Source organism: Frankliniella occidentalis, unplaced genomic scaffold (genome assembly GCF_000697945.3).
Source record: "Frankliniella occidentalis isolate FOCC.00 unplaced genomic scaffold, Focc_3.1 Scaffold36, whole genome shotgun sequence".
In the NCBI taxonomy this organism is placed as follows: Eukaryota; Metazoa; Arthropoda; class Insecta; order Thysanoptera; family Thripidae; genus Frankliniella; species Frankliniella occidentalis.
Genome location: NW_026267166.1, coordinates 1744019 through 1755194, shown reverse-complemented (window position 1 = coordinate 1755194; position 11176 = coordinate 1744019). Strand labels below are relative to the sequence as shown.

At 48.7% G+C, this 11176-nt stretch overlaps 1 protein-coding gene across 3 annotated transcripts in view; it reads left to right on the top strand.

Annotated features, from left to right (window-relative positions):
- The first annotated feature begins 2499 nt into the window (after positions 1 to 2499).
- The window catches only part of LOC113210790 (angiopoietin-related protein 2-like), a 153222-nt gene continuing 144545 nt past the window's right edge, over positions 2500 to 11176 (top strand). For 2 of the 3 annotated variants that reach the window (XM_026428952.2, XM_052266160.1), the window contains exons 1-2: positions 2504 to 2627; positions 2826 to 3079. The gene's annotated coding sequence lies outside the window, so the exon portion shown is untranslated. Of the gene's footprint in view, positions 2628 to 2825; positions 3080 to 11176 lie in introns of all 3 variants that reach the window. The other variant, XM_052266161.1, reaches the window with a different exon arrangement.

Below are 11176 nucleotides of genomic sequence, written 5' to 3'. Positions count from 1 at the left end.
TAAATGTATCTCTTAAAATATATACAAGGAACTGCATTATTGTTTTATACTTCTTTATAATGGATTTTGCCTGTAGTTTGGCACAAGTTTTGTAACTAACCATAATGCAAGGGCACCAAAAGTAGCACAATAGCTATTACCACAATAATGTACCCATTTATATCAGAAAAGGGAATTGCAACCATGAAAAATCATGAAAGCTCCATTTAGTTGCTATTTGCCTTCATTCTGTAAACTGTGCTTGAGTTTTGTTCTTTGGTAATTTTCTCTCATGACATGAGAATGTAGCTCGGTTTGGGTTTGCATTCAGGTTTGTGCAATAGTAGAATTATAGTACTTTCATCTTTCCTAGATTTCATAGACACCTCTTTTCATTGTAGAATCATTTAAGGTGTCATTTGTGTATCAGTAATGGTGAGAAGCTAACGTCTGTGATTTATTCAAGCCTTTGGGCCAATACAAACTGTAATTTGTACATGGTCTACTTACAATTGCTAGGTACACTAACAACAAAAATGAAATACTATGGATTTTGTCTGGAAGTTGTAGTATTGTAAGTAGTAACTCTAGCATGAGTAATCTCTATGCTGCAGGTAGATGATCTAAAACTTGGATCTAAGTTGATAGTTTTTACAGATACAGAAACTTGTCATTACTCTGTCCTATTTTCCTCCTTGGTCCAGGCACAGTTTATGATGTAACTCATGAAGTCCCTCTTTCCCCCCTTTCCCCAAATTCCTCTTTTGGATTATCTAGCTAGGTATTTTTGTTTTGTTCGTATAACTAACAAATTTATTTAAAGTTCAACTTTTTAAGTGTGTTTTTAAAAGCATAAGGTGTTACCCTCGATCATTAGTTTACCACCAAGCCTTATCATATGGTGAAAAGTAGAAATTTGAAGGCAATCATTTCTATGCCTGAGTAGGGCAAGAACAAAGTTTGTAGGTGAATGAAAAATCTGTGTGTGTGTGTGTGTGTGCTCATGTGTGTGTGTCTGTTCTGTGTGTAGATGTACATGGTACGAAAAACACCTTTAATTTCACTGCAGAATTCTGCAAAGGCTGTGATTTTGAATATAAAGTTAGTGGATTTTAAAATAATTAAGGTAAAATTAACCGCATTAGAGCAGAAGTACACAATTTGAAATTTACCATTACATGTTATTGGCTAATAATTGCCATCTCAGCATTAATTTCCCTCTTTCCCAAACCTCCCTAGATGCTCATTGTGTGAAGTTAGCAGAGTTTTTCTGCTCTGGCTCATTTCGTTTGTTTTTTCTCTACAAGATTATGCTGCTGAAAATCTTTGCTTATTTTGTTGCAATCTCTAATTTAGCATCATGAACATTTTCCTGCTTTAATATTACAACTGTGATTTAGAACGCAAAATAATAGCCTCAGTCCTTGTTAATTCGGAAGTGGGCCCATACCAATTCAAAATGACTTGTTTGTTAGTGACTATTTCACATATAGAGGGACTACAGTCTCTATTTCCACAGCAATGATTTCCTACTGTAACTTAACGTATACTGTGACTGTCACAAGGAATCCTTTTTCTTAGAGAACCAATAACCACTATAAAAATAACAAAACTGCTGAGCTTTATTCACTTAACTGCTACTTGGATAATTTGTATGAGATGATCGAATAGCCTTTTTACAACAAAGAAATTTAGTCAGATTGATGACTGCCTTTTAATGAGAAAGCAACAAAATAAAAATTCTTCATGCTGGTTTGGAGATGCAGCCAACTGATCTGAATGTAGATGCTGTTCACTGCCATAGCACTTTATTGTAAATGTTCTCAAAAATTGTTAGCATTTAATGAACTAAACAGTACATGTATGTACTGATACTCACAAATAATAACACAGTTCATCATAAAAGATGCAAGACTTTTTCTAATAATTTTAATAAAATTTATCTACAGCAAAACGCTCTTGTGTTCATTATTTCATTGAATTTCTCTAATAAAACATAACATATGCCACTGTCGTGGTTTACTTACTACTTAAACTGAGGTAAGGTGATGTGGTTTCCTTGGATTCATACGTGGATGGGTTTTTTCTTTGGGATGCATCTGGAACATGACAGGCATCACCAGCGTACAAGCATACGAATACAAGGAATATATTAGTTAATAACTAACACTATGACAACAAGTGTATTCAGCTGTGGCTTACATTTCCATTGACGGTGAGGTTGATAAAGTGGGAATCTTTAAGTGGGAATGGGTCAGGGTCAGGATTGGCCAATCATTTGAAAATAAAATTAGGATCCGAAAAGGAATACCCTAATCTTCAAATGTGAGAAGGATGAACTAACAACAGGGTGAGGTAAAAAACAATCGTCAAAAAGCAAATCGCAAGTTTCATCCTGCTCAAGCTAGGGCCGCGAAGCTAGCTGCTCGGATACACCGGAAGGAGGAGGGGGTACTGCCCTCACCCTGCCCCGCTCCTCCCCGCGCCCGACGATTTTTGTTCTTCTCCTTCCGGTCTAGTGGAGCCCTCGAGTACCTTGTAAGGTGAGTTCCACCATTGGAAACACATAGTCAAATTTGGTTTATATTCGTTCAAGAAGATCTTAGAACGAAAGAGGACTGGCACTGTCAGCTTCAGAACCAGATAAAGTAAGCGAACTTGAAACTGTTACACTTGTTACACCGATGAACCGTTGTCAAAAAGTTAGGTTGAGTTATCGCTGGGGTTTCAGCTCGAATGCCATGCAGGCTAGACCGCAGGTGGCCTAGAGACAAAATTGCATCTGATTTAGATGTGGACAACGATACGTCTACGTCTAAGCCAGGTACAAAATTTTTCATTTACAGTTTTCCCTGCCGTGCATCCCTCCGGCCCGGAAGTCGCCGCCGACTGCGGGGTGAGGGGCGTTCTCACTCCCTATTTTTTTTTCCGAGTGGCGGGAGTTGGGCTTGATCATTTACGGCGCCGAGCGGACTTATGTCTGTTGTCCTTAGTCGGTTCGAGGATTCGCTGCAGAGGAAGGAAGGAAGGAAGGACTTTGGCAGGACCGCACTGGAAATCCGAGTGTACTGGAATGTCGGACACCGCCTACCGCCTGCAGGTGAGTGAATAGATTCATAAACCTACTTTTGTCTCCCCTTCGTTGCGTCGCACCTCGCGGGGTCCACTCTGATCGATACTGATCGGTTATAGTCTCCGCCCGGGTGACTTATTGGATAAATTCAATTAGGAGCCGTGTCCAGCGGCCGCGCGGCCGGAGCGAATCGGCGCAGTGCGTGCCGTTTATTCTACCCCGAACACTTGTCGCCCCCGGGGGGTTAGGAGGCACAATTACGATATGAACAAACACAATACTTGCACCCAGAAAACGAGGTTCTTTGAATCAAGTAAAATATCCCAGGAAAAAATCAATTTAGCTCAGGTCTATAAGAAATTGATTTGTTCCAAGGATAACTACTTGATTCAAGAACTTCGTTTTGTGTGTGTGTGTGTAAGTGTGCAACTGCTCTGTTGAACGCTTTCCCCACTCAGTTGTAGCGCCCTATGTCAGAAACTGATGAAGGTAGGAGCTGCACACTTTACCAGCCACAGACTTGGTTTCATCAGCGTGTGCACTGGTATGCGTATATCTGCTGCGGTGGCTAAATCCGAAAGCGCACACACAGTGCCTGTTGCTCATTGACCACTGAAATTTGTTTAATCCCGTCTGGAGGTTGCCCTCCCCCCTCCCCCCCTCGGCCGACGTTTAAAATGAAACAAATCTCAAAGCCCGATCAGAATGCTTTGATCGCTCATCATTGCGCAACCTCGTTACGTGAGCCACCTTCGCTGCGGCGGGGTCCGCGGGGGTCATACTCGGTCATACGCTTGTGTCTCGCGGGGCCCCGCCGCGCCTTTATGTAGGGTGTAATTGGAAAGATGCGCCCCGGCGATGAGGCGGCTGGCGGTGCGGCCCGCGCGCCCGCCGTGTAGGCAACTCATTCGACACCGCTGAGCGACTGCGGCGCGGCGGGGGGCGCGGCTGGTGGGACGGGCGGGAAGGTGAGAGAGGGCGCGCTACATTTGATACGGCAGGCAAGGTCCTCCGGACACGGTCGTCATAGTACATCCAGCAGCTGGAGAGATATGCTTGCGGGCCGTGTGGGTGTGGACCACTTTAGCCAGCCAGCTACCCTCCCGCTCCCGCTCGGTAAATAGATTGGGGAAAAAGAAAGAAAGCTCACGGAAACGGCGCGCGCGAGTTGGGTGTGTCAGCCGTATCGTATCGCCCCAGCGCCCGCTCACGAGTGTTTGTTGTTTCAGTCCCCCCCCCCCCCCCTTCCTCCTCCCGGTCACGGTGACATTCATCTTTATTCCATTTTTTTTTCTGTGCGTAAAAATGTGTGTCGGGCTTCGGCAAGAAAAGCCTTATTCCCTCCCCCGTTGTTTAACCCGCGCCTTATTTCTACGCCCGCTGGATGTTGTCATAGTCCGACCGAAGTGTTGCCACGCGCGCTGCTCGTCGGCCGGTACACATTTTTCGCTATATTACTTTTTCTTTCGGCCGCGCCGAGGGGCGCGTTTTACTCGCGAATCGTTTTACTCGCGAGTGGCGGCGCGTACACTACGCTCCAGTTGGCCGGGGCTGGCGGGGCTGGCGGGGGCACCTCGCCGCACGGATGACATGCAGGCCCGACGGCCCGAGGCAGGCGTGCCTGGTGCGCTCTGCACACCCAATGTGCTAGTTTGTATAACAGCGCCATTCGGGTAATTAGAACGGCGCTAAAAACCGACGTGGAGCGAGCATTTCCCTAATCAAAAGGGGGACGTGCGAGGCCTCCCCGTGTGCGCCGCCGACCACACCGGCACCGGCAGGGGAAGGGCGGGGCGAGCGCGCAGCAGCGCACGGCAGAAACACCGTCGAAACTGCTATAAAACTATTGTTGATGGCGGCAAATAAAAATTGTACTAGTTATGGCGAAGCACAAAATGCATCTTCGAGGGAGAAGCCCCCTCCCCCCTATTACCCTTTATTGAGTGTCTGCTGCTTTGGCAAACTTGAAAAACCGTTCGTCATCTTGTTGGCAACAACAAGATGGACAACACGCTCAGCGCTGATAATAATAATAAAAAAACAAATCAAAAACAAGGGAGACGTAGAACCCAAAATGGATTCTGTGCTATGGAACTAATTCGTTCTTTTGCTGTTACGAAATTCTTACGTTAATGCAGTTAATGCAAGTTCTCATGGCGCCTGATGGGTAGGCAACATCTTGCCTCAAGTGCACGCGTGTACTGCGGGGTGGCCCACCCTGAGTTTCGCAGGCGCCATGCTCTCGTAATTTGCCGAATGATCGAATGAATCTGAGAAACGGACGTACTTTCCAGCAGATGATCCCTAGGTGAAGAACAAGTGTTGTTCTCAGTGCAATGGACAGCGACGTCCCACCTCAGTCTCCAATTCCTCTTTATTAGAGCGAGCCGATGCCCGGGAGCTTGTGAACTTAGAATAAACACGTACCGAATTCGTTTTTAACTTCCTATGCAATAATGTACGTACTTGCCATGGTGCACACATACACGTATGCGTACTTACCATATCGTACACCATGCACACAAGCACATACTCTTCCTTGTGTGTACTATATGGTAACCGTTGTTCACGTCGTAAAAGCAAAAGCCTAGACGACTGGCCGTTCCCTAAACAGGTGGCTTGGAGGAAAGGTCGCCGCCTTGTGCCGGCCGGGCCCTGGTCGGGCCGGCGACACTTGCCCCATACATAACGAGCGCATATGGGGCGCGCGCGTCGGCCAGGCCAGCAGCGCCGCGACGCCCGCCGGCCCGCCTGTCGCGTAATTGTGCCAGGGGGCGCCATACGCCAGGGCGCTGGGCGCCGCAACGGCCTTCTCTCCACGCTTCTCCCGCGGGGTGCGTTTTGTCGCGCGGCTGCTGCTGCGGCTGCGGCTGCTGCTGCTGCTGCTGCTGCTGCTGACGTTGTTACTCGTTGGCTTTATTCCGAGCGCTCTGCTGCTCCGTTTAGTTTAATTTCTTAACGAGGCAAAATTGATCAAGTATTATTGAACGGGGGCGGCTATCTATCATTGCTATCATATGCATGATGTGAAACTATGCTCTGCCTTGAACAGAAAAAGAAAGTAGAATAAATGTACACACCAAATCCTTATGCATTGTGTTGTGTTGTGCAAAACATGCAGAATTTTATACAGCCATGATATTGTGCACAATTTTATACAGAGCTATGTTCAGATTTGTGCGTACTTATGGCTGAATAAAAACCTGCATGTTTGTGCACAATAAAATGCATAAGGGTTTAGCGTGTAAATAAACAAAACAACAAAAAAATGAATTAAGTAAAAGTGAGAAGTTTTCTTCACATTATTCGGGCCGACCTCTCGGCAGGGAGAGGTCGGGCGGCTCTAAGTGACGAGTATGCGGTCTATAAATTAACCCGCGCCGTGCGGGTCTTGGCCCGGGCCGCGGGCGCGCGTGTTGAAACCCAGGAGGTCTCCTCTCACCGGAGCGAGCCGTCGGGGCCAGCCGGTCAGCCGCGGCAAGCCGCACGGGACGAGCAAAAATGTATTGATCACCCACCATAGCCACACTACTGCCACCCCTCTCCAACACCGTCCCGACCATTTCTCTGAAATGTCATACCGCGCCTCTTCCGCCCCTTTCAGAGGACGGCGTCGGCCGGGTCGGGAACGGCACGAAAGTGACAGTGAGTCGGGCTAACCAACGCGACACGGGGCGCTTGTTATTATTGCCGTGAGCTGCTTTCGGCGCGCACGGCCCTCCGACCTCATCGGAACGTCCATTCAAAATGAAAACGAAAGCAAATGCAAATCAGGCTCGTCTCGTTCCGTTTGGTGGCGTGGCGCGGATTGGCCGCTATTCTTGGCCCGCTGCCGGCTCGCGGGGCGCGGGGCGTGGTGGGGGGAGTCTAGGTGCTCGTCCGCGCGCGATCTCCTCCTTATCCCGACTGCCAACTGTCTCACCTCAGCAACATGCGTCCGATCGAAAATATGCCATTAAACTGTGTTTTTGTTAAAGATGATGTTTGCGTCGTTGGTTCACTTTTTTGTGTGTGTTGTTTGTTTTATTTCATTGTTAAACCCCTTAAAAACACAAGTAAAAAAGTTGGCTAAAAATCTAACCCTCGCTTGTTTTTTCGGTCGTTATTTTTGATGTGCTGTACCCAGTTGCTGTTCGCCCCTTGCCCCGTCCTTAGTTAGGATGTACTGCACGCACGCTCGCGTACGGGTGGGTTTGCCTAACGTTTCTGCTAATGGCGTCTTACGGCAAACCACACGCATGAAAAGTATACTTTTCACGCAGAAATATTGTGATTTCGTCCTTGTTCTTGTTGGGCGGTCAACTTCATAGAGGTACGAGGTACTCGTTTGTGGATGACTGGGTAGTCACACACTGGAAATCCAAATGTACGAATTTCACACACCTGCAGGTGTGTGAAAAATTCACACGCTTGAAGGTGAGCGATAGAGTGTGGTGCACCCTACACCACACTCAGTGAGATGAGCATAGCTATTTGTCCTAATAACAAAAAATGTTTTGAATCGATGAAAATATACTCAGTTAAAACTAACAAAACATTTAACCAGGTATTTAAATTGAAATATGATCAGGTGAACAAAAATATTATCTAGCCGATCACACCTATATCAACATAACTAAATCATGTAATCAGGGCGATCAAAATTTGTGTTACGGAAGTAAAATTTTCTTGGCTTCCTTTCTTGTGCCGCGGATCAAATATGATGCGTTCTGGGTAACGTTTACACCGCAGTTTTGAGCTTTGGAATATCGTGCCTTTTCTTTTGCGGTCATTTGTTCTGCGAGAAAAATGAGCGGCCTATGTACCGTCGCGGTTGCAGAGACTTCACTGACTGTGCCTTGTAGGAGGCAAAGACATGGATGCTCGCTGCCTCGCGTCTTGTAGCCCCCGTGCGTGAGAATGAGTGACCTCTGGAGGCTGCCGATGCCTCCCAGGCAGCCGCACCGCTCCCGCGGCCTGCGGGCCCCGCAGCCCCAGGGGCCCAGGGGTCGACGCAAGGCCGGCGGGGACACAGTCCCGGTCCAGGCGCGGCTCTGGCCTGGCATCAGAGGGCGCACGCGCGCTCAGCGGCAGAGGTGACCCTAAAACTAGTCGCTGTACACTGGGGCGGGCTGCGGGGAAACATATGACCCAGACACTTATAAATCGCAAGAAAGTGACCGTGACCGTTTGCGTGGCAGTGTGGGACAGTCATTGAATTGCGAAAGAATGTGCGAGTGTCGACTTTCCGCCTCGTGCATTTTCTTTTTGTATTTTTGAGGTCTGCGGCTCCATAGGCCCTTATTCCCCTCCCCCTCTTTAATTCCTACGGTTCCGACAAGAAAAAGATATGTTTTAATTATTTTGTTATGTCATTTCTTAACAATAGCTGTGACATGTTGTAATCGTGTTTTGGTTTGCAAAGTAAAATTTCAACTGATTACATTTATTAAAAAAATAAAACTTAAGAGACGGAAAGTTACACGCGCTGCGCATGGCGAAGAGAAAGAGAGAGAGAGAAAACAAAATAAAAACTTCGAAAGAGAGTCGCAGTTCGGAGAGCCGTTATGTCATAATGCTCTCCCTCAGGAACAGTCCAACGACGTGTCGCGCCCCGGGCGACTACGCGTCCCCTCTCGCCGTCCTCCCTCATTTTCGGGCCGTGAATTTATTCTCTACAAGTTGTTGATTACACCTCGCACAACGACAGTGGTGGTTTTATGGGAACAAACGGAGGTGTCGGCTGTCTGCTCCGCGTCGTGGTCCGGCTGCTATGTTCCCTCCGGACACAGGACCGGAGCAGGGCGTGGCGGAGCGGGGCGGGGTGGGGCGGGGCGGCGTATTGGTTCCTGCACACACCGCGAGGCGCTTGCTTGATCGGGACGAGCGTCCTTTCACTTTCATCCCGCCACTCACCGCGATACACAGACGCTACACAGAAGCTCCTCTCCGCACACACTCTTTCTGACACCATCTCCTCCTCTCCTCCCTTCTCTCTCTCTCTCTCTCTCTCTCTCTCTCTCTCTCTCTCTCTCTCTCTCTCTCTAGAGACACGCATAGACACACGCGCTCGGCTCGTCCTTGACCCGTCGGCTTGACCGGCAAGGACTCGATCGGCGGCGGCGGTGGCAGCGCGCAGAGGAGGCTGGCGGTGACAGAGCGAATCCGTATCGCCGCAGCATCTCTGATAGCTGGTCGGACCAGGCGAAGGCCCGCGGCCGGCCCGGGACTGACCGAGGGCCCGGGACTGACCGAGGTCCTAGCGTATAACACGATTTATTGTTTCACACGGTCAACGCAACCCCGCGCCAGAAAAGACATTTTCAAGAAGCTCCTCCGATAGCTGGTCGGACCAGACGGGGTTGCGGGGTGAAACGCGGCTGCCGAGACGGCTGCTTAGTTAAGGGTCCGGACCAGGCTGTTCGTCTAGTGTACAGAACTATTTATTTAACATTGCAAACCTGACCCCGTGTCAAAGAGCCACTTTCAAGGTCGCCACGCCTTGGCGCTAGCGCTCGTGTGTTTGATAATTAATGCCGGCTGATTCTCTTTCTCCATGCCTCTTTTGGAAAAGACTGATCTTTTTTTATTTTTCTCCTATTGGCCGTGTGGCAGCTGGCCCGGGTCGGACCGTTGACCGACCGTTTTGACCGCTGCTTGCTCTATCGCCGCTACGCCGCTTCAATGTGACCCAGTCGCGGTATTTCCAGCAGGGGGGGTGTACTACACTGTACAGTGCATGCGCCTTCTCCTGCTCCGCTCTCTCTGCAGCAGCCTGCTGCGCTATTAATTGAACTTGCCCCGCTCAACAATGATGGCCTCTGGCCGCCTCTCTGAGAGCCTTCCTCTGCTGCTGCTATCTCCGCGCGCCGCGGCGGTGCGGACGGGGCGGCCGGTGACGTGGGAGCGCGCCTCCACGCCCTCGTGCCTCCCGTGCGCACAAGTCTCCCGCAGGATTCTCTCATCCTCTCTCTTCTCCCCGAGAAAAATAATCGCGTTAACATTTCTTTCTTTTAAAAAAAAGAAGAAAAAAAAGCAGCTCTGAAAAGGCTTCTTGTCTTGCATGCCCCCATGATGTGGACGCCTAACGGCAGGGGGGATAGGCCACCCGGCTATTGGCGATGCGTCATTGGGAGTACGTTGCCTACCCGCCAGGCGCGTCGCCCTCCACCCCTCTTGAAACTAAAACACTTTGCTCGGTATTCATTTCCTTCTCCCTGGCGCCACCCTTTTTATCCGTTTTTAGTTCCTCTGTTTCTTTAACTTTTAAAAGATGTCACCAGAAAAACTAATGTGTCATCATGTGTCTCATTATACAATTGTTAATCTTTGGTATGTCGCATGTATGTGGTATGTGGTGTGACCATATTTTTGGTCACGTTTTGGTGTGACCCGGTGTGACGTCTTACGTCTCATGCCCATATCTCTTAGCTATGGTGTCTCATCAATTGGTGTGACCGAAACTCATGTCACATTACGTGATGTGACCTAAACTGGTGACGCATACGTCACATTAGTTTTTTCTAGTTTCTTGTCCAACTGTTAACAACATCCGCAATAAACTTAACACAAGCAACCATTTGCACGTAGTGGCATAACAGAATGTCAAACGGTGCCCTCGTCCTGCCCTGATTGTAATTCTTTAACAGTCCGCCCCGCCCGCTGCGCCCGAGGCGTGGGTGGCGGCCAGCCACATCACCCCGTGCGTGGATCACGTGACCTACCGTATGTTTAAATGAATCCATGCGGGAGCGTGCTCCGCCCTTGGCTGCCCTTGGCGAGCCCCGCGGCCCCGCAGTTCTCGGGTCGTGCGCGGGATTCAGATCTATGTTCTCCAGGCGAGAAGGGTTGCGGGGGTGTGCCTCTCTGCGAGCCTCAGGGATAGATCGAGACCTACAGTGGAAACCTGGAAACCCAAATGTGTGATTACCTCTGTTTTTCCAGAGTGTATTCTATTGATATACCACATGGTCGAATTGTAGGTATCTACCGTAAAGCCGTCAACTCTGGAAACCCAAGTGTGTACTTGAACACACAATATTCTGCATACCTAACATGTATGCAGAATATTCTGTGTACTTGGCAAGTACACAGAATATTGTGTGTACTTGATCAAGTACACAGAATATTGTGTGTACTTGGTCA